The following is a 26357-nucleotide window of genomic DNA, read 5'->3' as shown; positions in this document are numbered from 1 at the left end:
CAAGTTTCTGACCAGTTCAGAGGGGTTCGACACTTTCCCCCATATAACACTTCGAAGGGGCCCATCTTCAGACTAGCCTGATAGCCATTATTATAAGAGAACTCTGCATAAGGGAGAGATTCCTCCCATTTCTTGCCTAAGGAAATTACACAAGCTCGAAGCATGTATTCGGGTACTTGGTTGACACGTTCAACTTGACCTTGCGACTGAGGATGAAACGCACTACTGAACGACAGATGAGTTCCCATAGTGTAACATCCCAAATTTTCAATTTGGAATGTTATATATAGGTCATCATTGCATATCATATTTTATTGCATTTTGGCTTGATCCTCGAAATCCTAAGCAACTCAAGGACCCTCGGAGAGAGTTGGGGATTTCCCTGTCTTCATATTTGAGTTTTATCAAATATTGAAACAATGATTTTGGTTTTAATTATTTTTCTCTCTGAAAATATTTCATATTAAAATATATGAGAGCATTGAGAGGAGATAATATGACTTCTCCAAAATAAATGAAATATTGGTGGAAAAAGATTAAAATCAAATATTTAATTTTTTTATCCGGAGTTTATTGCTATTTTATTTGAATTAGAAAAATTGCACGTTTTTCAAATTGCATTTTAGGGCCAAGAAAATGTTCATCTTGTTCTAAATATATTGTTTAGACGGTGAAAATTTGTTTTGGCATTTTTAGATTTTTATTTTATTTTCTAGGATTTATTTGGTTTCGGTGAAATTATTTTAAAAAACGTGCAGCACCCGACTGGGCCAAGGCCCAGCCGAGCCAGGCCGCCGGCCCAAGCCGCCCGCGCCTCGTCTCCGAGCTGGAGACCGCGAGCGCCACCGCCGCCGCTAGTGGAGTCCGGCTGGGACTCCTCCCACACCGCTTGCCCCTTCCCCAAGCCGCCGCCCCCCCCTCCCCTTATAAGCCGCCGCACCCCCCCCCCTTGGACTCCGAGCCGCCCTGCGCCACCTGCCACCGCAAGCCGCCCGCGCCGCCGCCTCGCGCTGCCGCTGCCGCTGCCGCTTGCCGCTGCCGCCGCTACCCCGCGCCGCCGCTTGCCTCCGCTGCCCCGCGCCGCCCCGCCCCACTCGCCGGAGCCGCCCCGCCGCGCCGGACCTCGCTGGAGGTATAAGCGCCGTTCATTTTTTTTATAAAAACTGGTTCGTTTTTTTAGAAAACCCTAGTTTTTTTGGATATTGGTTCGCCGGTTTTTCTCGGTTTAGTTACTTTGCGGATGTTCGTCCATACGTTCGTCATAACGAACGTGTTCACTCGTTAGCCGCAGACAACGAACGTCGTTCGTTAGCCTTTTCGTCAGTTTTCTTTTTTTGGAACTTTCCGCGATTATTTTCAATCGCGATTTCTGATCCGATTTTCGTTTTAGTTTATCTTTTCGCTCGTTTCTCAGAATCAGGCGATTCAAGCGCCTAGATCTTCGTCTTGAAACCCTCTTTCCGTTTAACCAACTTGAACAAGCTTTTGCTACTATAAAATTTGACCTTAGTCCAGATTAGTAAACGGATCTTGTTTCTTTCGCAGTTTGAGTTTCGTTGCTCCGTTTGACTTGATTCTTTTCGCAAACCGGAGTTCTTAAGTTGAACTTTCTGGTTAGATCTTCTTATTTGAGATTTGCCCATGTTTCTTTGCTTGATTGCTTATGTATGCTATTGTTTGTTTGCGATAGAACACCCGGAGTGCGAAGCGTGCTACTACGAGTCCCTAGGTTTTGCAGATCATCAGCAGGGCAAGTAACACTTTGATCATACCCCTTTATCACCCAGTTTTATGCATTAGATCCAATCCTCAAACATTGCATGGTTAGGATGTGATTAACATGTGGGTTGGGAAGTAGTTGATGAGGTAGAACCTATTGCCCTGTTATATTCAAACCCTTGGGAGTTACTTCTATGTATTGCTTTTATTGCTATGCTATGCTCGTAGACGTGGTTGGGTGAGTGAAATCCATGACAGATGTGAGATTGTTAATTAATGGTTCAACTTAAGGTGGCAACTTGAATACACATCTGGGTGGATTGTTTGTTGGGCACCTAGGGAATCCAGTGTTGTCCTAGGATATCCTAGAGTACCGGTGTGATAATCCTATGGTCCGCCACCCAGGCTCAAAGGGAACTGAGATATTTTCATGCTAGAAACTTACATGTGCATCCACAAGCTATTATGGGCTCTAGCATAGTTGAGTAAGTTGCGTGAAGCTCCCGAAGAGGTGGATCAACAGGTAGAGGGATGTAGGTTGGTATGGTCTGCCCGGAGTAAGGGGTTAATGCTTCTGAAAAACTGTCTCTCGATCATCCGTTTCTCAAACACCTTGTAGTGCGAGAAATCCATCGGAGGAGATTGGGTCTTGTGGGGAAAAGTGTGCAAACCTCTGCAGAGTGTATAAACTAATCATGGTTAGCCGTGTCCCCAGTTATGGACATCTTGAGTATCTAGTACTTGGAGTATCATAAGTATCTCATCACTCTAAACTAATAATGTTGGGTTGATAATTACTTTAATTGGGATTGAGTTGGAGGAACCTTCTCAATGATGTTTCAACTACCATGATAGTTAAATAAAATCTATTCCTTTGTTGTAGGGAAAAATTGGCTTTTCACAAAAACCATAACCATAGAGCTTTCCACCAGCCAAATATGCATGTAGTGATAGTATTATTCTGTTCTTGCTCTACTGTGTTACTTTGCCAGCATATTCCATGTGCTGGCCCGTTTTCGGGCTGCAACGTATTATGTTGCAGACTTTTCAGACGAGGAGTAAGGTCCGTTAGGTCGTTGCCGTGCAGCTCAGCTATGCCGTTGGAGTTGATGGACTCACTTTATCTTCCAAGCCTTCTGTTGTTATCGTATTAGATGGCCTTAAGCCATATTTATTGTAATAAGTTCTCTTTTGAGACATTCGATGTAATAATTGTGTGATTGCTACTCTGTTATAAATCCTCGAGTACTGTGTGTGTCAGCATTACCGATCCAGGGATGACACTAAAGCACAGAGACTTGACCGTTTGAGGTCGGGTCACTACACATAGCTTCTTGGAAACTTGCCCAGAATCTTGAAGTGAACAAGCTGCCATGGTCTGAACTCATAACCAGTGGGATACCGTGAAGTGAAACAATTCTGGACTTGTAGAGAGTTGCAAGCTGACTAGCACTGATTGTTTCTTTGACCGCCAGAAAATGTGCAACTTTAGAAAGCCGGTCAATGACGACAAGAATAGCATCATTACCTTTCTGTGATTTGGGAAATCCAGTGACAAGTCCATTTCAACATGGTCCCATTTCCATTCAGGAATAGAGATAGGTTGCAGAGTTCCAGCAGGCCTTTGATGCTTTGCTTTGATACGACGGCAAACGTCACACTCAGCAACATATCGAGCAATGTCTTGCTTCATATTAGACCACCAGAATCTCTGACGAATGTCTTGGTACATCTTTGTACTACCGGGATGAATAGACAAAGGCGTATCATGAGGTTCTTTCATAACCCATTTAGTCTGATCCAGGTTTTTTCTTCAAACATGGTACCACTAGGCAGCCTTTGAAGTACAAGGCGCCATCATCGGTGATACTGTAGAATGATGGCTTTCCTTCTGCGAGATAGCGTTTAATCTTCTCGACTTCAGAGTCATAAAATTGAATAGTCTTGATACCGTCTAGGAGATCTGGTACGACAGCCAGGGTATTTAGAGAACCCTTAGTAACAACACAAAGATCAATGTTTTGGAACTCTGAGGGAGGGGGAGTGCTACCTCCTGAGCACTGTGTTGGTTTTCCCCGAAGAGGAAGGGATGATGCACCAAAGTAGCGTAAGTATTTCCCTCAGTTTTTGAGAACCAAGGTATCAATCCAGTAGGAGGCTACGCGCGAGTCCCTCGTACCTGCACAAAACAAATAAATCGTCGCAACCAACGCGAATAGGGGTTGCCAATCCCTACACAGCCACTTACGAGAGTGAGATCTGATAAATATGATAAGATAATATTTTTGGTATTTTTGTGATAAAGATGCAAAGTAAAATAAAGGCAAAGTAAAATGCAAAGGAAATAACTAAGTAGTAGGAGACTAATATGATGAAGATAGACCCGGGGGGCATAGGTTTCACTAGTGGCTTCTCTCGAGAGCATAAGTATTCTACGGTGGGTGAACAAATTACTGTTGAGCAATTGACAGAATTGAGCATAGTTATGAGAATATGTAGGTATGATCATGTATATAGGCATCACGTCTGAGACAAGTAGACCGACTCCTGCCTGCATCTACTACTATTACTCCACTCATCGACCGCAATCCAGCATGCATCTAGAGTAATAAGTTAAAAACAGAGTAACGCCTTAAGCAAGATGACATGATGTAGAGGGATAGACTCATGCAATATGATGAAAACCCCATCTTGTTATCCTCGATAGCAACAATACAATACGTGCCTTCCTGCCCCTACTATCATTGGGAAAGGACACTGCAAGATTGAACCCAAAGCTAAGCACTTCTCCCATTGCAAGAAAGATCAATCTAGTAGGCCAAACCAAACTGATAATTCGAAGAGACTTGCAAAGATAACCAATCATACATAAAGGAATTCAGAGAAGATTCAACTATTATTCATAGATAGACTTGATCATAAACCCACAATTCATCGATCTCAACAAACACACCGCAAAAAGAAGATTACATCGAATAGTTCTCCACAAGAGAGGGGGAGAACATTGTATTGAGATCCAAAAAGAGAGAAGAAGCCATCTAGCTAATAACTATGGACCCGTAGGTCTGAGGTAAACTACTCACACTTCATCGGAGGGGCTATGGTGTTGATGTAGAAGCCCTCCGTGATCGATGCCCCCTCCGGCGTAGCTCCGAAACAGGCCCCAAGATGGGATCTCGTGGATACAGAAAGTTGTAGCGGTGGAATTAGGTTTTTGGCTCCGTATCTGATCGTTTGGGGGTACATAGGTATATATAGGAGGAAGGAGTACGTCGGTGGAGCAACAGGGGGCCCACGAGGGTGGAGGGCGCGCCTGGGGAGTAGGCGTGCCCCCTACCTCGTGGCCTCCTCTTTTGTGTCTTTATGTAGGGTCCAAGTCTCCTGGGTCTTGTTTGTTGAGAAAATCACGTTCCCGAAGGTTTCATTCCGTTTGGACTCCGTTTGATATTCCTTTTCTTTAAAACCCTAAAATAGGCAAAAAACAGCAATTCTGGGCTGGGCCTCCGGTTAATAGGTTAGTCCCAAAAATAATATAAAAGTGGATAATAAAGCCCAATAATGTCCAAAACAGTAGATAATATAGCATGGAGCAATCAAAAATTATAGATACATTGGAGACATATCAAGCATCCCCAAGCTTAATTCCTGGTCGTCCTCGAGTAGGTAAATGATAAAAACAGAATTTTTGATGCGGAGTGCTACTTGGCATGATTTTAATGTAATTCTTCTTAATTGTGGTATGAATATTCAGATCCGAAAGATTCAAGAATTTTTTTTAATATTGACATAAAAATAATAATACTTCAAGTATACTAACAAAGCAATTATGTCTTCTCAAAATAACATGGCCAAAGAAAGTCATCCCTACAAAATCATATAGTCTGGCTATGCTCCATCTTCAGCACACAAAATATTTAAATCATGCACAACCCTGATGACAAGCCAAGCAATTGTTTCATACTTTTGACATTCTCAAAACTTCTTCAATCTTTACGCAATACATGAGCGTGAGCCATGGACATATCACTACAGGTGGAATAGAATGGTGGTTGTGGAGAAGACAAAAAGGGAGAAGATAGTCTCACATCAACTAGGCGTATCAACGGGCTATGGAGGTGCCCATCAATAGATATCAATGTGAGTGAGTAAGGATTGCCATGCAACGGATGCACTAGAGCTATAAGTATATGGAAGCTCCAAACGAAACTAAGTGGGTGTGCATCCAACTTGCTTGCTCATGAAGACCTAGGGCATTTTGAGGAACCCCATCATTGGAATATACAAGCCAAGTTCTATAATGAAAAATTCCCACTAGTATATGAAAGTGATAACATGAGAGACTCTCTACTATGAATATCATGGTGCTACTTTGAAGCACAAGTGTGGTAAAAGGATAGTAACATTGTCCCTTCTCTCTTTTTCTCTCATTTTTTTAGTTGGGCCTTTTCTCTCTTTTTTTGGCCTCTTTTCTTTCTATTTTTTTCGTCCGGAGTCTCATCCCGACTTGTGGGGGAATCATAGTCTCCATCATCCTTTCCTCACTGGGACAATGCTCTAATAATGATGATCATCACACTTTTATTTTTCTTACAACTCAACAATTACAACTCGATACTTAGAACAAAATCTGACTCTATATGAATTCCTCCGGCGGTGTACCGCGATATGCAATGAATCAAGAGTGACACGTATGAAAGAATTATGAATGGTGGCTTTGCCATAAATACGATGTCAACTACATGATCATGCTAAGCAATATGCCAATGATGGAGTGTGTCATAATAAACGGAAAGGTGGAAAGTTGCATGGCATTATATCTCGGAATGGCTATGGAAATGCCATAATAGGTAGGTATGGTGGCTTTTTTGAGGAAGGTATATGGTGGGTGTATGATACCGGCGAAAGGTGCGCGGTATTAGAGAGGCTAGCAAAGGTGGAAGGGTGAGAGTGCGTATAATCCATGGACTCAACATTAGTCATAAAGAACTCATATACTTATTGCAAAAATCTACAAGTTATCAAAGCAAAGTATTACGCGCATGATCCTAGGGGGGTAGATTGGTAGGAAAATACCATCGCTCGTCCCCGACCGCCACTCATAAGGAAGACAATCAAAAAATAAATCATGCTCCGACTTCATCACATAACGATTCACCATACGTGCATGCTACGGGAATCACAAACTTTAACACAAGTATTTTTCTCAAATTCACAACTACTCAACTAGCACAACTTTCACCATCTTTATATCTCAAAACAATTATCAAGCATCAAACTTCTCATAGTATTCAACACACTCATAAGAAAGTTTTATTATTAATCTTGTATACCAAGCATATTAGGATTTTAAGCAAATTACCATGCTATTTAAGACTCTCAAAATAATCTAAGTGAAGCATGAGAGATCAATAGTTTCTATAAAACAAATCCACCACCGTGCTCTAAAAGATATAAGTGAGGTACTAGAGCAAAACTACATAATTCAAAAGATATAAGCGAAACACATAGAGTATTCTAACAAATTCCAAATCTTGTATGGCTCTCTCAAAAGGTGTGTACAGCAAGGATGATTGTGGTAAACTAAAAAGTGAAGACTCAAATCATACAAGACGCTCCAAGCAAAACACATATCATGTGGCGAATAAAAATATAGCTCCAAGTAAAGTTACCGATAGAAGTAGACGAAAGAGGGGATGCCTTCCGGGGCATCCCCAAGCTTTAGCTTTTAGGTGTCCTTAGATTATCTTGGGGCTGCCATGGGCATCCCCAAGCTTAGGCTCTTGCCACTCCTTGTTCCATAATCCATCAAATCTTTACCCAAAACTTAAAAACTTCACAACACAAAACTTAAAGTAGAAAATCTCGTGAGCTCCGTTAGCGAAAGAAAATAAAAGACCACTTCAAGGTACTGTAATGAACTCATTCTTTATTTATATTGGTGATATACCTACTGTATTCCAATTTCTCTATGGTTTATAAACTACTTTACTAGCCATAGATTCATCAAAATAAGCAAACAACACACGAAAAACAGAATCTGTCAAAAAACAGAATAGTCTGTAGTAATCTGTAGCTAGAACAAGATCTGGAACCCCAAAAATTCTAAAATAAACTTCTGGACGTGAGGAATATATCTATTAATCATCTGCAAAAAGAATCAACTAAATATCACTTTCCAAATAAAAATGGCAGTAGTTCTCGTGAACGCTAAAGTTTCTATTTTTTACAGCAAGTGTAACAAGACTCTCCCCAAGTCTTCCCAACGGTTCTACTTGGCACGAACACTAATTAAACACAAAAAACACAACCAAAACAGAGGCTAGATAAATTATTTATTACTAAACAGGATCAAAAAGAAAGGAATAAAAATAAAATTGGGTTGCCTCCCAACAAGCGCTATCGTTTAACGCCCCTAGCTAGGCATAACAAGCAAGGATAGATCTAGGTATTGTCATCTTTGGTAGGAAATTCTTCAATGAGGCATCTACCATACTTAGGAATTTCTTCATTTTTATTGATTATCAAATTTTTAGGCACAAGATCGAAAACCAAGCTTTAGCATGATCTCTAAGCGGAAAAGGAAATAGTTTCAATTTAACAATATCATTATCCACATCTTTCTTCTTTTGCATATCACACAAATCAACGAAGCTAGTTAGATGGGTAGCGGCATCTTCACTAGGAAGGCCGGAAAACGGATCTTTCATGACATGATTCAGCAAAGCAGTATTAATTTCACAAGATTCAGCATCGGTAAGAGGAGCAATCGAAGTGCTAATAAAATCATTGTTGTTGGTATTGGTGAAGTCACACAATTTAGTATTATCTTGAGCCATCATGAGAAGCAAGCAAACTAACACACAAGCAAACAAAAAGCAAGTGGGCAAAAAGAGGCAAATAGAGAAAGAGAGGGAGGATAGAGAGAGAGGGCGAATAAAACGGCAAGGGTGAAGTGGGGGAGAGGAAAACGAGAGGCAAATGGCAAATAATGTAATGCGGGAGATAAGGGTATGTGATGGGTACTTGGTATGTTGACTTTTGCGTAGACCTCCCCGGAAACGGCGCCAGAAATCCTTCTTGCTACCTCTTGAGCACTGCGTTGGTTTTTCCCGAAGAGGAAGGGATGATGCGCCAAAGTAGTGTAAGTATTTCCCTCAGTTTTTGAGAACCAAGGTATCAATCCAGTAGGAGGCTACGCGCGAGTCCCTCGTACCTGCACAAAACAAATAAATCCTCGCAACCAACGCAAATAGGGGTTGTCAATCCCTACACGCCCACTTACGAGAGTGAGATCTGATAGATATGATAAGATAATATTTTTGGTATTTTTGTGATAAAGATGCAAAGTAAAATAAAGGCAAAGTAAAAAAGCAAAGGAAATAACTAAGTAGTAGGAGATTAATATGATGAAGATAGATCCGAGGGCCATAGGTTTCACTAGTGGCTTCTCTCGAGAGCATAAGTATTCTACGGTGGGTGAACAAATTACTGTTGAGCAATTGACAGAAATGAGCATAGTTATGAGAATATCTAGGTATGATCATGTATATAGGCATCACGTCCGAGACAAGTAGACCGACTCCTGCCTGCATCTACTACTATTACTCGACTCATCGACCGCTATCCAGCATGCATCTAGAGTATTAAGTTAAAAACAGAGTAACGCCTTAAGCAAGATGACATGATGTAGAGGGATAGACGCATGCAATATGATGAAAACCCCATCTTGTTATCCTCGATGGTAACAATACAATACGTGCCTTGCTGCCCCTACTGTCACTGGGAAAGGACACCGCAAGATTGAACCCAAAGCTAAGCACTTCTCCCATTGCAAGAAAGATCAATCTAGTAGGCCAAACCAAACTGATAATTCGAAGAGACTTGCAAAGATAACCAATCATACATAAAGGAATTCAGAGAAGATTCAAATATTATTCATAGATAGACTTGATCATAAACCCACAATTCATCGGTCTCAACAAACACACCGCAAAAAGAAGATTACATCAAATAGTTCTCCACAAGAGAGGGGGAGAACATTGTATTGAGATCCAAAAAGAGATAAGAAGCCATCTAGCTAATAACTATGGACCCGAAGGTCTGAGGTAAACTACTCACACTTCATCGGAGGGGCTATGGTGTTGATGTAGAAGCCCTCCGTGATCGATGCCCCCTCCGGCGGAGCTCCGGAACAGGCCCCAAGATGGGATCTCGTGGATACAGAAAGTTGCGGCGGTGGAATTAGGTTTTTGGCTCTGTATATGATCGTTTGGGGGTACGTAGGTATATATAGGAGGAAGGAGTACGTCGGTGGAGCAACAGGGGGCCCACGAGGGTGGAGGGCGCGCCTGGGGAGTAGGCGTGCCCCCTACCTCGTGGCCTCCTCTTTTGTGTCTTGATGTAGGGTCCAAGTCTCCTGGGTCTTGTTCGTTGAGAAAATCACGTTCCCGAAGATTTCATTCCGTTTGGACTCCGTTTGATATTCCTTTTCTTCGAAACCCTAAAACAGGCAAAAAAACAGCAAGTCTGGGCTGGGCCTCCGGTTAATAGGTTAGTCCCAAAAATAATATAAAAGTGGACAATAAAGCCCAATAATGTCCAAAACAGTAGATAATATAGCATGGAGCAATCAAAAATTATAGATACGTTGGAGACGTATCAGGGAGCGAGGAACAATATGAAGGTTCAGCTTCCTAAAATCTTTGACAAGCGAGGGCTGAACTTTTCGAACCTGGAGGTGGTTGTAGTAAGACTTGTGGTTCAAGGCATCAGCCATTACATTAGCCTTGCCTGGGGTATAGGATATACCCACGTTAAAGTCTGCAACAGTCTCCATCCATCTCTGCCGACGGAGGTTCAGGTCTGGCTGAGTAAACAGATACTTCAGACTTTGGTGGTCGATGAAGATCTCGCAATGATTACCGAGAAGGTAATGTCGCCACTGCTTCAGAGCATGAATGACAACAGCAAGCTCGAGGTCGTGAACTGTGTAGTTTTCTTCGTGAGGGTGCAGTTGACGAGAGGCATAAGCAATCACTCTACGCTCTTGCATTAGGACACAACCTAATCCTTGACGGGAAGCATCGTAGTAAATGACGAAATCCTACTTAGTATCAGGTGGAGCAATCACTGGGGCAAAAGTCAACTTGTCTTTGAGTGCCTGGAAACTTTCCTGACACTTGTCTGTCCATTAGAACTTGGCGTCCTTATGAAACAGGTTAGTCAGAGGCCTGGCGATCTTGGAGAAGTTCTCGACAAATCGACGACAATAGGTGGCGAGTCCGAGAAAACTTTTGACTTGCTTAACATTCTTCGAAGGAGTCCAATCGAGAATAGCCTGGACTCGTTCAGGGTTGACGACAATACCATCCTTGGAGATGACATGCCCAAGATAGGTTACTTCGGGTAGCTAGAATTCACACTTGGAATACTTAGCGTAGAGTTGATGCTCTCGAAGATTTTCCAGCACAAGACGAAGATGTTCAGCATGTTCTTCTTTGTTCTTGGAAAATACAAGGATATCATCAAGATAAACCATGACGAACTTGTCGAGGTAATCCATGAATATATAGTTCATCAGACGAGAGAAGGTGGTTGGAGCATTCATTAAGCTGAATGACATGACGGTGTACTCGTATGATCCATATCGAGTCACGAAGGCGGTCTTTGGGATATCCTCTTCACGAACACGGATCTGGTGGTAACCCAACCTCAAGTCGAGTTTGGAGAACACTGATGAACCAGGCAGTTGATCATAAAGATCATTGATCCGAGGGAGGGGATATTTGTTCTGAATGGTGGCTTGGTTAATAGGACGGTAGTCTTGGACTAATCGGTTCATCCCATCCTTCTTCTTAACAAAGAGAGAAGGTGCTCCCCAAGGAGAGTAACTACGGCGAATGAAACCTTTGCGAAGAGATTTGTCAGTTTCCTCCTTAAGCTCAATGAGTTCATGCGGTGGCATCTTGTAGGGTCGTTTGGCTATAGGGGTGGTGCCTGGTTTCAAGTCGATGATGAATTCGACAACTCTAGCAGGGGGAATTCCTGGAAGTTCTTCCAGAAAGACGTCTTGGAATTTTCGAATGACGGGAATGTTTTCAATGCCCTTGAGTGGTGCAGCGTTCAAAGCATTCAAGGCATAAAGCCGTGCGTCGGCATTTCGAACCAGATGAGCCTGGTAAGTAACTATTTCATCAGAAGGGTGTAGCAGATGGACGGTTTTAGTGGCGCAAACTATAGAAGCAGTATGCGCTTTCAACCAATCCATCCCTAGAATGAGGTCAATGCTACAAGACTTCAGTACGATGGGAGAGACAAGGAATTCTAGTCCTTCGATTTCAACGGGGACGTCGTTGCAAATCATGGAGGTCCGACATTGGCCCGCGGGGGTGTGTACTAATAGCGAAGTGTTCATGTCTTCGCTTTTAATGCCATGCATGAATGCAAAATCCTCTGACATGAATGAATGTGATGCACCTGTATCCAATAAAATAGATGCTGGTACTGAATTTATGAGGAGTGTACCCATCACAGTAGCAGGCTGGTCTTGAGCTTCATTGAGATCAACATGATTGGCATGAACATGACCATAAGGCTTGGCATTGTTGTTGCGGGCCTGGTTGTTTCCACAGCCAGCTGCGGGAAGGGCCAGTTGATTCTGGTTCTGATTCTGATAGCAGTTTCTGGCAAGGTGACCTAGTTGACCACACTTATAGCACAGACCATTACTGGGAGTGGGAACAGGAGCTCAGGGTGGTGGAGCTGGAAGTCTTGGCTGCCTAGATGGTGGGGGGAGGCAGACGCGGTGCAACATAGGACTGCCTTGGAGCAGGTGCAGTTGGCTGGTACATGTTGTTGGGAATCCATATTCTACGCTTCTGCGAGGGCGGGCCCGAAGATGAGTCTGTGTCACGGTTGCGCCTGTGAGAGCTCTGGTGTTCCTGCAGACCAGTTTCGACATTGATGGCCTTGTTCACCAAGGTGGCGAAATCAGTAAAGTCATGCACTAGAAGTGCGAGCTTGATGTCAGCTTGAAGGCCATCATGGAACTTCTCCTGTCTGCGTGCATCAGTTGCAATGTCCTCTTCAGCATAGCGGGGTAAGTCCAGAAACTCCCGCTGATAAGTTTCCACAGTTTTGTTGCCCTGGGTGAGGTTGCGGAACTCACGCTTCTTCCGGTCCATGACTCCCTGAGGAATGAAGCGGGCACGGAAAGCAGCTTGGAAAGTCTGGCCAGGTGATGATTGATCCAACCGGCAGAGTACGCCTGTGGCTGTCCCACCATTGAGCAGCGGGTCCCATCAATAAGAAGGAAGCAAAGGTGACATAGCTGGCAGGGGCTACATCAGCAGACTCCATCTCATAGGTGATGACACGGAGCTAGTCATCAGCATCTAGAGGCTAAGTTGAGTTGTGGTACACAATTGGGTTGAGGCACATGAAATCCTGCAGAGTCACTTAGGCTGGCTGCTGGTTCATATTGGGGCGAGGAAACTGAGCCATCATATTCTCCATGAACTGGCGATTCAGCTCGAACTATTGGATCATACCAGCCATGTACTCGGGCGGTGGTGGGGCGTTGCCACCACGACCACCTGGTCTAACCATCCTGCTAAAATATAACAGGGGTAGTTCAGCATTGAGAAATTTGCAAAGACAAGCATCATTCACGATGAAGCATGCACAAGGAAAGAAGAACGATAGTTACTACATAGTAGTCGACATATCTGACAAAAGGGATCATGCATAGAGTTCGGTACACAGAGTTCGGTACATAGACTAAGAACATCATAGGCGGCACGCGGGCTCACGACGAATGCATCTAATACTAATAAGCAAGCCTACATCAGTCCCAAGAGGAACTGTGGAGGTAGGTGTAGCCTGACAGCTAGTAGTGACGCGGCGGGAAGTCCTCCACGTCAGTAGCCTGGGGTCTGCGGATACTCTGGTGCAGAACCCGACGCTCAGGTGGCAGAAGAGGACCAAGTGCGGGAGAGTAGCCTCCCACATCTGGCCAGCCGACACCCTGGGGCATCATGGTCCTGGCTGGGTAGATCACAGAACGCGGCAGATCACCAGATCGAACAAGGGGGTGCAACAACATTACAGCACGGTAAAGGTGCTGACGGGTGGTGTACAACTCGTAGTGAAGAGCTCGGTTAGCTCTATCTAGCCCATCAGCATGCAGAACCAGGTTCGGATGGTAGAAGGGCTCTCGGGTGACAGTGGAGTAGGCAACAGTGTGGTGTCCCTCCACACCAACGCCGGACGCGATAGCAATATGCCTAAAAGGGGAGGTGTCCAATTCCCGATACTCTCCACGAAGACGTGTGAGAGCAGCATAGGCAGCATCGTGTACTGCCATAGCGATAGTCACTCCAACACCATGAGCAATGTGCAACACAATAGTGGAGTCATACTCCCGAGAGTAGAGGTGGACGATGGCATGGTACTGCTCCTGGTTAAAGTCCTGGTACTGCTCGTACCCGGTGTACTCAGGGTGCCAGCCATAACCAAGATAGGTCATCATCTCAGCTAACACAGCAGGTGATCCTGAGACACCAATGGCCATCGTGTGGCGCACGAGCTGCCTCGTGGGTTCCATCTGAAAACAAAGATGTTTCAAAGGAGTCAAATGACAGTGTGGATATTATTCAATATACTACTCTAACGGATAACCTGGGCTTATCCAACTTTGGGATGAACGTGGTCACGGGATCCTAATGTTAGAGTTAGTAAATTTGTTTAACCCGAGTAGAAGAGAGTTCAGACTTCCAGAGTAAAATTGAGGAGTAAAAGATCCTAATACCACCCAAATCGCTACGTGAGCCCGTAAGACACACAACCATGTTAGTAAAAGTTTTGTAATGTCTAGACTTGACTTCGGCCAAGGAGTGTGGAAGGGGATTCCCACAGGCAGTCGGCTCTGATACTAACTTGTGACGCCCCCGATTCAATCGTACACTAAACATACACGCAAACGTGTATGATCAAGATCAGGGACTCGCGGGAAGATATCACAACACAACTCTACAAATAAAATAAGTCATACAAGCATCATATTACAAGCCAGGGGCCTCGAGGGATCGAATACAAGAGCTCAATCATAGATGAGTCAGCGGAAGCAACAATATCTGAGTACATACATAGGTAAACAAGTTGCCATAAGATGGCTAGCACAAACTGGGATACATATCGAAAGAGGCGCATGCCTCCTGCCTGGGATCCTCCTAAACTACTCATGGTCGTCGTCAGCGGCCTATACGTAGTAGTGGGCACCTCCATAGTAGTAGGAGTCGTCGTCGATGGTGGCGTCTGGCTCCTAGACTCCAACGTCTGGTTACAACAACTGGGTATAGAAAGGGGAAAAGGGGGGAGAAAAGCAACCGTGAGTACTCATCCAAAGTACTCGCAAACAAGGAGCTACACTACATATGTATGCATTGGTATCAAATGGAAAAGGGTAACATATGTGGACTGAACTGCAGAATGCCAGAATAAGAGGGGGATAGCTAGTCCTATCGAAGACTACGCTTCTGGCAGCCTCCATCTTAAAGCATATAGAAGAGAGTAGATGGTAAGTTCACCAAGTAGCATCGTATAGCATAATCCTACCCGGCGATCCTCCCCTCATTGCCCTGTCAGAGAGCGATCACCGGGTTGTATCTGGCACTTGGAAGGGTGAATTTTATTAAGTATCCGGTTCTAGTTGTCATAAGGTCAAGGTACAACTCCGGGTCGTCCTTTTACCGAGGGACACGTCTATTCGAATAGATAAACTTCCCTGCAGGGGTGCACCACATTTCCCAACACGCTCGATCCCCTTTGGCTGGACACACTTTCCTGGGTTGTGCCCGGCCTCGGAAGATCAACACGTCGCAGCCCCACCTAGGTACAATAGAGAGGTCAGCACGCCGGTCTAAATCCTATGACGCAGGGGTCTGGGCCCATCACCCATTGCACACCTACATGTTGCGAGGGTGGCCGGTGAGCAGACCTAGCAACCTCCATTTCCAAGGAAGTTGCGTTACACGGTCCAACCCGGCGCGCGTCGCTCAGTAGCTGACGTCGCGAAGGCTTCGGCTGATACCATGACGTTGAGTGCCCAGAACTGTTCCCGCGTAGTTGGTTAGTGCATATAGGCCAGTGGCCAGACTCAGATCAAATACCAAGATCTCGTTAAGCGTGTTATTTAGAAGTAACCACGGACGCCGACCAGGACCAGGCCCACCTCTCTCCTAGGTGGTCTCAACCTGCCCTGTCGCTCCGCCACAAAGATCCACCCAGAGGGCCGTTGGGACAAAGATCCTTTCAGCCCCAATTCGTGAATCACTCGCGGGTACTCTACGAGCTGACCCGTCTTTAGTCATCACATGTATCATGTATAAAATATATAATATATACCCGTGATCACCTCCCTAGTGATCACAGCCTGATAGTATATCATGGCAGACGGATAAGAATGTAGGGTCACTGATGATAACCTAGCATCCTATACTAGGCATTTAGGATTGCAGGTAAGGTATCAACGACTGTAGCAACAATGACAGGCTATGCAATAGAATAGGATTAACCGAAAGCAGTAACATGCTACACTACTCTAATGCAAACAGTAGAGAGAAGAATATGCGATATCTGGTGATCAAGGGGGGCTTGCCTGGTTGCTCTGGCAAGTAGGGGTCGTCAACAACGTAGTCGACCGGGGCTCCAGCAGCGACGTCAGTCTCGTAGTCTACCGGAGAGAAGAGGGGGGAGAAACAATGAATACAATGCATATCGATGCATGACATGACAAGTAAAGGTGCTAGATGTGCCCTAACGCAGTAGGAGGTGATATCGGCGAAGGGGGGAAACATCCGGGAAAGTATCCCCGGTATTTCGCATTTTCGGACAAATGAATCGAAGGGGGGAAGTTGCGTGTTTGCTATGTTAGGTATGTGTGGAGGACGGATAGACTGCGTATCCGGATTTGTCTCGTCGTTTTGAGTAACTTTCATGTACAAAGTTTTTCTATCCGACCTACGGTTTATTTTATATTAATTTTCAAAGATTTAAATCATTTTTAGGATTTATTTAATTATTTTAAATTCACATTATCCAGAATAGTGTTTGCCGACGTCATCATGACTTGATTGGTCAAACTGATGTGTGGGTCCCGCATGTCATACACTGCTAACTAATTAACCAATTTAATTAGTTTAATTAACGGATTAGTTAGGTTAGTTAATTGATTAGGTTAATTAGACAGGATTAGTTAAGTTAATTAATTAATCAATTTATTTTATTTATACTTTTTAATTAATTCTTTTTTAAATGTCCTGGGCAGTGGCCCTGTTCGGCAGTGGCCTAGAGGGGGCCTAGCGGGCGCTGGGGACGGGCATGTGGGCGTAGCCACAGCCCGCCCGTTAGCGATGCGAGGCCGGGGCCATCGGCGGCGGGGGCAGGAGGGGGGCTCGGCGAACGGCAGCGAGCAAGGAGGGGTCGGCGAGGCGCGGCGGGGCAGCGGGAGAAGTGGGGCGCCGGGGCGGTGCGCCGGTGGTCATGGCCGCGGTCGTAGGCAACAGCGGGCGTCGCCGGGGTGTGCAGCGAGAAGGCCAAGAGCGGGGTCAGCGGCGAGCGGGCGCGGTCAGCGCGAGAAAGGCGCGCGGCGGTTGCAGCAGCCGGCAGCAGCAGCAGGGGCGGCGTGGTCGGGCCGGCAAGCGAGCCAGGGGCTCCGGCGACAGGGCCATCCCAAGCGCGCGCGTGAGGGCGAGGTAGGGCGCGAGCCAGTGGTGGACGGCACAGCGGGGAGGGAGAAGGGGCCGGGGCGTGGTGAGCGGCTACGGCGGACTAGCAGCAGGGGGCAAGGCCACAGGCGGCTGCGGGTGTGCACGCACAGGCACGTGCAGGGGGCGCGGCTTGGCGCGTCTATGGGACGGTGTGCGCGTGCGTGCTGTGGACGGCGCCGGCGACAGAGGGGAAGGAAGGGATCTAACGGCGGGTCGCAGGGAACGGGGCAGTGGGGCGTGGGGAGGACGACGGGGACGACGGCGTCGAAGACGGGGAGGCAGTCCGACGAGGTGGTTCTCCAGGGGGTGGCGATGCGACGTCGACGAGGTGGCTGCGACGGCGCGGCGACGGGGTCGGGGTCGCCCGATCCCGATCCAGTCGGGGGAGAGAGGGAGGAGTGAGTGGGGTTCGTGGGGCAGTTGGGCTAGGGTTTCGGGGTCCAGGGGATAAGGAGAGGAGTGGGGGTGAGCTTCTTGGGCCGGCCTGGTGGCCAGCTGGGCTGGTTGGCCTAGTGGGGGGCTTTTCTTTGTTTTTCTTTTCTTTTGTTTTATTTTCACCTTTTCTTTTTATTTATTTTCTTTTATATTTTATTTCACTTTAAAATATTTAGGAATTTTCTATAAAAAAAATTTCTCCACAATAATTATCAGTGCAATATTTGGCACCAACCGAACATTTTTGTTTCAATGTTTGAAAACTTTTGTTGTTTGCCATATTTTGAATTGATTTTTGAATCGGTTTTTGAACTAACGATAGATTAGCAACAGTAGCGGAGGTGACGTGACATCATTAACATAGGTTCACTGTAGCTTAATTATCCTGGCGTTACACAAGCACATAACCACTTGAAAGTCTTCTATTTTCTGTCCATTTACAGTAATCAAATTGCAAGTAGCAACACATTAACATTAATGACTTCGCGCCAAATCTTGTGAGAGTTTATATTCGGGATGTTGTTGTACAGCTGAAAGGGGCTTGGAACCTTTGCCATGTTTGGAGTGTGGATTAATGCATGTTCAAGGCCCCCATTGTGTCTGTGCGCGCATTTGTTTAACTATCAATTATGGACAAGCAAGCAAAGGCTTTAATTTTTGGCAACATATTCCACTTCATAGATTTTTCCTTTTTGGGAATGGTTGGCAAACAGTAAAGGCCACACATTTTTTTAGTAGCGCTGAAGAAGCAAAATTTTCTCTTATAGACATATGTTCGACCTTCCTGATCTTTCTCCCATACTTGGATAGGTACATAATAGGAGCTAACTATATTTGATCTACGTAGAAGTGGGATCCATTAGGAAATGTTTGCTGCAAGAAATTTTGACGTCTGAACAATATTTTGTCCATACATCAATAAGAGATTGGAGTCTGGAAGTCACTAAGTTTAAGTAATTCTTCTCATGTGGCATATTCACATTTTTACTGGACTATTCTGTATTGTACTACATCGCAGTTCGTTCATTTGGAAGTGAAGGTCGTAAGAAGGATGGTCAACAGATTCCTGCTAGTGATAAGATATATGAATACATACTCTTTCGAGGAAGTGATATAAAGGTAATGATGATTGATGGAAATCAGATACATTACTACAATTTCTTGCCATGTTTTTGCTGTTAGAATTGAAGTAGTAATCAGAATATGTTCAATACTTGTATAGTTTGTAGCTATATCCGTACGTTGTTATTACATTGCACATCTATTTTTTTTTCTGGTTTGACATGGTAGAATTTGGAAATTTCACCACATGCTTTCCTCACACCACGTTCAAAAAGGTTTATGGGAAATGTTGGAAAGCAACTTAATTATTTTGCAATCCCAAGTTTGGCACAACCAAAATGGGAAGTTGATTAGTTAGAGGTTTATAAACCTTAGCTATGTGGTACTTCCTCTGTCTGTAATTAGTTGACGCTCAAACAGATGTATCTAGCACTACAATACGTGTAGATACATCTGTTTGAGCTCCTATTATGTACCTATCCTCTGTCTAGAATTAGTTGATGCTCCAACAGATGTATCTAGCACTCAAATACGTCTACATACATCTGTCTGAGCGTCAACTAGTTCCAGGCGGAGGGAGTATTTTATTAGATTTGAGCATTGATGGAAAATTGTGGGATGATAGACGCTCATTAGCAAGCTTGCCAAGATTGGGATCCTAGCAGGTTCATTTTCATGCTAGCTGATTTGGGTTCGCAGGATCATTGTTAGGGTACCTTAAAAACTGTCATTCTAGAGATTATGACATTTAGATCATTATTCTATATGTTTTTACTTTATTTACATCCTACACGGGACTAGTTTCAGAATGCTCGAAACAAGATCATAGGTTCGTAAAGAGTTCTCGAGTCAAGATCTGAACAACCCTGTCCATAAGCGTTTTGAACACATATATGATACTGGGTCAGATCTGGAGAAGGACAAAGACATGATAAATGTCCTTGGTTTCTATACTACTTTCATCACTACTGTACCGAGTATAGTCTGTTAGTCCTGTCTTAAATATCTTCATAGTTGTTGTCTTACCTTTAGTTGCTTTACTTCAGGATTTAAAAGTCAAATCCTCTCCACCAGCTCAGCCTGCTTCTTTACACAATGATCCAGCTATTATTCAGGTAAATGTTGCTCCCTGGTTGTTTAAAAAGTAGACACCTTTTATTGTTTTTTCTGTTTGAAGTCTTGTTTTAGATTACTTAGATATCCAAGGCTCTGTTTTGTGCTCACCGTGATTTTCTGTTTGTGTAGTCACATTATGCTCGTCCTTCCTCATCGTCAACAAACTTGCCTCCTGCTGCAAGCACAACAATAGATGAACCTACCTCACAAAATGTTCAGTCAATGGTTCAGCTGCCACCACCATCTCAAGGGAATTTGCATCCTACCCCACAAAATGTCCAGTCAGGAATTCAGATGCCACCTCCATTTCAAGGGAATTTGCCTCCTACCTCACAAAATGTGCAGCCAGGCATTCAGATGCCACCACCATTTCAAGGGAATTTTGTTGGGGAACATAGTATTTGAAAATTTTCCTACGATAACGCAAGATCTATCTAGGAGAAACATAGCAACGAGCGGGGAGAGTGTGTCCACGTACCCTCGTAGACCGAAAGCGGGAGCGTTTAGTAACGCGGTTGATGTAGTCGAACGTCTTCACGATCCAACCGATCAAGTACCGAACGCACGACACCTCCGTGATCTGCACACGTTCAGCTCGATGACGTCCCTCAAACTCTAGATCCAGCTGAGGCTGAGGGAGAGTTTCATCAGCACGATGGCGTGGTGATGGTGATGATGAAGTTACCGACGCAGGGCTTCGCCTAAGCACTACGACAAATATGACCGAGGTGGAAATCTGTGGAAGGGGGGCACCGCACACGGCTAAGAAATCAACTTGTGTGTCTATGGGTGCCCCCTCCCCCGTATATAAAGGAGGGGAGGAGGGGGGCGGCCGGCCTCAAGGGGAGCACCCCAAGGGGGGAATCCTACTCCTACTAGGAATAGGTTCCCCCCCTTTCCTAGTCCAACAAGGAGGGGAAGGAAGGAGGAAGGGGAGATAAGGAAGGAGGGGGACGCCGCCCCCACCCCTTGTCCAATTCGAACTGTGGCGCGCACCACCTCCTGGCCGTCCCTCTCTCCTCTGAGGCCCATGATGGCCCATTAACTTCCCGGGGGGTTCCGGTAACCCTCTAGCACTCCGGTTTTATCCGAAACTCTCCGGAACACTTCCGGTGTCCGAACAACATGGTCCAATATATCAATCTTTATGTCTTGACCATTTAGAGACTCCTCGTCATGTCCGTGATCTCATCCGGGACTCCGAAAAATCTTCGGTACATCAAATCACATAAACTCATAATACCAATCGTCATCGAACGTTAAGCGTGCGGACCCTACGGGTTTGAGAACTATGTAGACATGCCAGCGACACTTCTCTGATCAATAACCAACAGCGGAACCTGGATGCTCATATTGGTTCCTACATATTCTACGAAGATCTTTATCGGTCAAACCGTACAACAACATACGTTGTTCCCTTTGTCATCGGTATGTTACTTGCCCGAGATTCGATCGTCGGTATCATCATACCTAGTTCAATCTCATTACCAGCAAGTCTCTTTACTCGTTCCGCAGTGCATCATCCCGCAACTAACTCATTGGTCACATTGCTTGCAAGGCTTATAGCGATGTGCATTACCGAGAGGGCCCAGTACCTCTCCGACAATCGGAGTGACAAATCCTAATCTCGATCTATGGCAACTCAACAAACACCATCGGAAACACCTATAGAACATCTTTATAATCACCCAGTTACGTTGTGACGTTTGATGGCACACTAAGTGTTCCTCCGGTATTCGGGAGTTGCATAATCTCATAGTCATAGGAACATGTATAAGTCATGAAGAAATCAATAGCAATAAACTAAACGATCATATTGCTAAGCTAACGGATGGGTCTTGTCCATCACATCATTCTCTAATGATGTGATCCTGTTCATCAAATGACAACACATGTCTATGGCTAGGAAACTTAACCATCTTTGATTAACGAGCTAGTCTAGTAGAGGCATACTAGGGACACTCTGTTTGTCTATGTATTCACACATGTACTAAGTTCTCGGTTAATACAATTCTAGCATGAATAATAAACATTTATCATGATATAAGGAAATGTAAATAACAACTTTATTATTGCCTCTAGGGCATATTTCCTTCAAATTTGCCTCCTACCTCGCAAAATGTGCAAGCAGGACTTCGGATACCACCCCCATATCAAGGGAATTCGCCCCTACCTCCCAAAATGTTCAATCAGGGATTCAAATGCCACCTCCATTTCAAGGCAATTTGCCTCCTACCTCACAAAATGTTCAGTCCGGAATTCAGATGCCACCACCATTTCAAGGGAATCCATTTCAACCTCTACATAGCTTACCTACATGGAACTCTTCATCTATGCCATCATCTGTCAATGGAAGTGGCCTTGCAATGCCATCAATGTACTCGCCAGGATACTACACTGCACCAACTGGGTTTGCTCATTTGCAGCAACCACCCTTTCTTCGCCCCCCACATGGTTTGACAGTTCCACAGGCCCTTCAGCAGTTTGTACAATATCCTGGACTCAACGCATCTTTGCCAGCTGGCTTTCCAAGCATGCCCTACTTTCCTTATTTACTGCAACCTAGTAACAGTTAAAGCCAAACTTTAGGTGCATCTGCATCTACATTGTTGTCAGTTCCTGCCTCATCAAGTGCTTCATCAAGTGCATCTACAACTGAAACCCAAGTGAGCCGGCTGCCAAATAAGTTGTCATCTGTTTTTGCTTCTACATTCTCTGTGGGTTTAACGCCCCCACCTGTCAACCCTTCCACTTCCACAATTGAAACCAGCACCCCCCTATCCCAAGGCATGCCTTCTGTAGTGAAGAATAAGCCAGTTGTTCTACCTGACAGTAGTGTGGCTTGTCTTAGCGGTGACAAGCCTGAAAATATACCTGTTTCTATGTCAACTTATCAAACTTCTCAACCACCAACTGCTGACATTGCATCTAGTGCAATCACTGTTGCGGAGTCAATTGCATTGGTCACTCCTGGACAACTTTTGCCAACTAATTCCGTGACTTCATCACAGACCATGCAAACTACTGATGTGGCTACATCTTATAAGTCTCCATCTGTGGTTTCATCCACTCAGGCAGCCTCTACGGCTCCATCCGCTCCATCTTATAAGTCTCCTTACGTGGTTTCATCCTCTCAGACTGCCTCTACAACTACATCCGCACATGCCAATTCTTTTGCAGGTTCACACTCGCAGGTTGCTTCTTGTTATATCATCACGACAGCTAGAGCCAAATAATGAAAAGAAAGACGCTAAGCAGACTGAACTGAAGGCTAAACATGTGGGGTCTCCATCTGAAAATAAGGAGCCTCTGTTGCCACCACCAAAGCCCATTCGTCAGAAGGTAATATTGAATGTTTGATTACTAATAGTTGAACTGAAGGCTACTACTTATTTCACTAAGCAAGTAATCTGTTTCTTCTACATTGTGATTAGTCCCTTTGTATTTAATACTTTTATTTCAGCCTGTTGAAGCTTCCTCATATGCTCAGTACAATAATAGAGGCCGAGGCCATGGAAGAGGTCGGGGAAGAGCAAATCGGGTATGCGTTTTTAGTAATACAAGATTTGCTGTCTTGAAGCTTTTCAAATCTGGAATCATTAATTCTTTTGAAGTTATTGCTTTATATATAGTACTAACCGGGTTTGTAACATTTTTTCTAGAACAACATTTGGAACATTTAACTATCAGTCTTTCTTTTTCTTGAACTTTGTAAACATCAAGGGTGACCTGATGGTATTCAATATTTCAGAGATAGTATTTGTGAAATAGTACATCTTCTATTACCGCTCCCTCTGTCTGGAATTAACTGTCGCCGAAATGAGTTTATCTAGTATCTACACAGCGAAACGCGTCTAGATACACTCATTTCTGCGACAGTTAATTTTGGACAAAGGTTGCACATTATTGGTATTAAATGCTTATACATTTTTTAATTTCACCAGCATGCTCGTGAAAGCACCAATAGACAACAACCTCACTGTTCATTACTTGTGGATTGTTGCAACAAGCAAATACATATTTCTATTTGCTAGAACTATGGCAATTTTGACATGGAATGCCTACTAAATAATGTAGCACAACAGAGTAGATACTAGAGAGATGGATCTGCTCTCTTCTCTCTAGTATTCGAGTAGTGCCAAAGCTATGTAATGGGGATGAATTTGGTTGCTCGAAGCATATTTTTTCCAGTGTTTTGCAGAACAATGCAACTAGCTGGGTGTCATTGTCGTAACGTATTTTAGATTCTTTAAAAGAGTGAATACAAATTAGGTTTTACTAGTCCATAATATTATCCAAGAGGGGGTATGTCTTGTGATCAGCTAACTTAACTGTCAATTGCACATGCATCTAATAGCTTGAATTAAATCATTTATATATATTATTATGATCGATGTATTCTTCTTTAAAATAGTGGAATGTAGTCTTACTAATTTCCCATCCACAGCAATCATGTCTGATACAGTCTTACTTATTTCCCTCTCTAGCAAGCACGTCCCGTAGCCAAGTTTGCAGAGGACTTTGATTTCATGGCTATGAATGAGAAATTCAACAAAGATGAAGTATGGGACGACCATCTAGGTAAAAGCAATGGATAGTTTGCTGACAATCCAAATGAATATGATGACAACATTGTAGAAGACGATGTGGTGTCTCCTGGAAAACCAGAGGTTAAGGTATGTATTTTTCATGGGTTGCTATTTATGAATCATCAATGTCTTGTCGATGCTGATTAGCCTCTTTTGTGAAGCCTGTGTATGTCAAAGATGAATTTTTTGATTCACTCTCAAACAACACAATTGATAATGGAGCTAGAAATGGAAGAATCAAATTCTATGAGCAGAGAAAAATAGACAGAGAGGTATTGTCATTGCATCTATAATCTTACCACGTTGCTTGACATTCAGCACTAATGATAAGAAACTGTTTGTAGACATTTGGTGACTCTGCAAGGCATCGACCTATGGGCATGCGGGGTGGAGGAAGGGGAGGCCCCCGTGGTGGAGGTCCTCGTGGTCATGGTGGCTACTATGGAAGAGGGTATGGATATACAGGGAGGGGGAGCGACTACTCTTACCAAAACCATCAGTCTTGATACAACAAAAGGCAGATTTGCTTACAACACATGTAATACAAGTGATTATGGGGGAGGCTATATCACTACTGTAAACTGTATTTTGGCTATTGGAGGCAGAAAACATGGTGGTCATTATCTTCCAGCCTGGCTGACAAAGCACTCAATTATCTAGCAGCTGATTTGGTAAATTAAGAATCATTGGGCTGACCACAGATTGGGTCCCCGTGGTTATAGAAATCTATCCACTTTCCTGATGGTCTTGATGCCCATTTTTTGCCGTATGGAGGTATGAACCAGACTTCTCCAGTGGGTGATTAAGCATTCCTATTGTGGCGATGGGACTGGTTATACCAGCAGAATTGCTATGGATTTTACAAGTGCCTTGTACAATTGTCAAACTTAGAAACTGAGTGCTCCGATTTTATCGCATGCTATTTAACTTGCCCCCATCTTGTGGCTTGTGGTGCTAATTGAAGAATTTGCATGATCACCTTCTGGATATGAACAAGTTTATTATACAATCTGGAATTGTAAGTTTTGAGGTTACACCGTGATAGTTCACTGAAAACCCAGATTTGCTTCTGTGTTATTTTTATTTTACTGCTTTTAAATTGTAAGCAATACAATTTTGCCCTTTGGACGATGTCTGTTTTTTTGGGTGAAATAAAAAGCATGCTGTTGATTAAAAGAAGTTAATAGAAACCTCAGGAGGGGGGAAAATGCCCTAGATTATATGTGCCGCTCACAAACATGCAGGGAAAGGGCACATGGATGGCCACACATCTAGCAAACACTAGGAGTTGTGGCCACTGATCGCCATTGAGGAGGATATGTGGCGAAACGTTGGTGGCAGGTTCATGGCCGATGACCTGGGAGAGGACCAAGACAACTTCGTATAGCAACATCTGAACATAGAGGATCAAGAGCGTGCCAAAGGACCCGAAGCCCCATCAATGAGTGGTGGCCTCATTGTGGAAAACGAAGGAGTGCCAAAGACCAGAACGCTAAGGAATTGCATCCAAAGATCACAATGTGGGCCTCCAGTGAAGGAGGTTGAGATGGATGGCTCCCTCAAAGCACACTTGACTTTGGCTAAAATCCCCATCATGCTAGAGACAAGATGGGATATGATACAATCCCCAACTTGAGTGAATGAAATGAGCACCAATCCATGGAAGATA

The 26357-nt window shown here is 44.3% G+C and overlaps 1 pseudogene; it reads left to right on the top strand.

Annotated features, from left to right (window-relative positions):
• LOC125518670 overlaps window positions 1–25710 on the top strand; it is an 80326-nt pseudogene extending 54616 nt beyond the window's left edge.
• Window positions 25711–26357: the final 647 nt, after the last annotated feature.

Source organism: Triticum urartu, chromosome 7 (genome assembly GCF_003073215.2).
Source record: "Triticum urartu cultivar G1812 chromosome 7, Tu2.1, whole genome shotgun sequence".
In the NCBI taxonomy this organism is placed as follows: Eukaryota; Viridiplantae; Streptophyta; class Magnoliopsida; order Poales; family Poaceae; genus Triticum; species Triticum urartu.
Note: the sequence above shows the minus strand (reverse complement) of the source record. Positions and strands in the feature narration are given on the sequence as shown.